At 37.1% G+C, this 2860-nt stretch overlaps 1 protein-coding gene across 2 annotated transcripts in view; it reads right to left on the bottom strand.

The window, feature by feature from the left end:
- LOC106873166 (galactosylgalactosylxylosylprotein 3-beta-glucuronosyltransferase 1) overlaps positions 1–2860 on the bottom strand; it is a 66576-nt gene that overhangs the window by 22034 nt on the left and 41682 nt on the right. The window contains exon 1 of one of the 2 annotated variants that reach the window (XM_014920395.2): positions 1054–2362. The exons of the other annotated variant lie outside the window; for it this stretch is intronic. The gene's annotated coding sequence lies outside the window, so the exon portion shown is untranslated. Of the gene's footprint in view, positions 1–1053; positions 2363–2860 lie in introns of those variants that run through there. 2 annotated transcript variants of the gene reach the window in all.

Below are 2860 nucleotides of genomic sequence, written 5' to 3'. Positions count from 1 at the left end.
CGAGAGAGAGAGAGAGAGAGAGGGAGAGAGAGAGAGAGAGAGACTTCTAGCAGTAGAATTTTAGAAATGAGAGTAGGAATGATTGGGTGGAGTTGGTGATGAGGGGTCAGGGTGGCTCTTCAAAGTAAGCGGTAATTAGGAATGAGTGGGGCAGAGGGGCTAGGTGTGAGTTAGGGGAGTAAGGGGCAGTAATATACAGGAAAAGGACAAGAGAGATGACATACTGTTGATAGGTTGCAGGCGAGGCAGTGTGGTTAAGAAGCTTGTTTCCTAACCATGTGGCTTCGGGTTCAGTCCCACAGCATGGAACATTAGGTAAATGCCTTTCATTATAGCTTAGGGCTGACCAAAGCTTTGTGAATGGATTTGGTTCACGGAAATATACATATAAACATACGCATACATACATACGTATATGTGTGCGTGCGCGTGTGCTTGGGTGTCTAGCCTTGTCTTGACATCTCGTGTGTGCATCTGTGAGTGTATATATATATATATATCGTCATTATTATCATCATCATCATCATTTAACGTCCGTTTTCCATGATGATATGGATTGGACGGCTTGACAGGATGTGGCAAGGCCAGGGACCGCACTAGGTCCCATAATATACATTATATATATATATATATATATATATATATCACATACACACACGTATGAGGAAAGAGAGAGAGAGAAGGGAAAAAGAAAGAAAGAAGAGTGACAAAGAGAGACTGACAAATAGATTGTCAAATCCACATAACAAAGAACACTAGTTACAATCAGTTTTGTAGACATTTGGTGAAAGAAAAGACAGACAGATAAACAGTGATCAATCGATCGATAGATAGATAGATAAAATGATAAAGACACATTTTCGAAAGCGATACACAGATGATACACGTTACGAAGTTGTTCCAAAAAAATAATGCACGTGAAATTACGATTTCCAATTCAGAATTTAAAAACGACGCAAAACAAGAATATTTAGGGCAAATATGATGTAAGAATGATAAAATTAGAAAGAAAAAAAACCCTATTTATTTTCTCAAAACAGTAAATAAGCATACCTGGAATCGGTGGTGACATAGCAAACCAGAAATATACGGTGTCAATGAAAACTGGTTTCGAATAAATACATTTCCTCATTTTTTGTCCAAATTCGGGTTTGTTATTTAGCTCTGATTGAACAGACTTATGGTCAAAAGGCGATCCAGCTCTATGTTTAGGCAAACATTACCTAGGACTACTTAATCTAATTTGCCATTTTTAACATTCCTAGCTAGATTGGTAGCTTTCGACTACTTTCCTAACTCGGCTTTTTTAACCCAAAATATTTTATGCTATCATTTATAGCTTCCAGACAGCTTAATATGATTTGTTGATGTACATACATACATACGTACGTGTGTGTGTGTGTGTTTGTTTTAGCAGACTCTGCTAATATGAATTTACAAACACACATATACCATCCAAAAGTACATCTTTTCCATCTGATGATATTATGCTCATGCCGCATAAATGTAAATTTAATGTTTATTGAGTATTAATAGAAACGGTTGTAAGTGAAGATGACCAATTTGCTGTTGATAATTAACAATTAACTTCCCTATCTCCCTTTTTCTTCTTTTAAATGAATATAAACTGTATGTTTTTATATATACACACACACACATATATATGTAGGTATGTACGTATATATTTGTATGTATATAAATGTGTGCGTGTGTGTGCGTGCGCGCTCTCACACCCCCACACATACGCGCGCGCATGCACGCACACACACACTCTCTCTCTCTCTCTACCTCATTCCTTTTCCCTGGATATCTGCAATTAGCCTCACTCGCGAGCCAATCTATGGTTTGTTGTGAACAAGGATGGAAAAAAACTGCAAGGTTTAGTTTTAGGTAACGTTTACTGCAAGAATCTACTCGTGAGTGTTTCAAACACAGCTAACAGCATTGAATTTCATGCAAGAATTGTGTATCTGTTACATTTATGCACTACAAACAGAATGAATGCACTGTCTGAAAAGACCGAACGGTTAGGGTTGTGGACAGCGTAACTAGAAACCAAATATCCGAATAATGCACTCTGGGGTAATGTAATTAGACCGAAGTCCCAATTTTGCTACAGAGTAACTTCCTAGGATTTATGTTAGGTACGCACACACGATTTCTTTGTTTACATAATAACGCCAAATGACAACAAATACACGTGGATGGTCAGTGACATACGACTAACTAGATGCAAGTAAAATAAGAATCATTTGGTGTGTATGTATGTAACCGAGTGACCAATGGTTTTGCATCAATGAAGGCCGTAGCTTTGTGGATGACTCATCAGACTCTAGTCCGAAGACAAATTTAACTCTTCACCTCTTGAAGATGAAAAGTTGTCACGGTCATTGGTCAAATGATCATCAGAGAATAAAATGTCTGGCATTAGTGAGGACGAGTTATCTCCCCTAGACCAGCTATTTCGAAAGGGGAAATAAGGAATCTATTCCTTGACCGGCTAATGGATCGTAAGGATTTTTCTGGGCTTAGTCAATGAATGGGGAATTCTACGTTTCCAGCAGGTAGCGCTTGAAATGGATGCATTGTGTTAAGATTTCTTGGTGAGTATTCAGCGACCCAGGTTTCAGAGAATCTTTAAGTATCTCAGCTTGCTCAGCTATGCAGAGCTTGCATATATATATATATATATATATATATATACAAGGGTTGGACAAAATAATGGAAACACATAGCATCATAATTTTGAAATATCTATAAAAGTGTCAAAAACTTGTTTATTTTTATGTTTTTTGATTTATTATTAGTGTTGCTTAATATGTTTTGCTAAAATTGCTGTTTCTTTTCAGATATCATCAGA

The sequence above is a fragment of the Octopus bimaculoides genome, chromosome 11 (genome assembly GCF_001194135.2).
Source record: "Octopus bimaculoides isolate UCB-OBI-ISO-001 chromosome 11, ASM119413v2, whole genome shotgun sequence".
NCBI lineage: Eukaryota > Metazoa > Mollusca > Cephalopoda > Octopoda > Octopodidae > Octopus > Octopus bimaculoides.
Note: the sequence above shows the minus strand (reverse complement) of the source record. Positions and strands in the feature narration are given on the sequence as shown.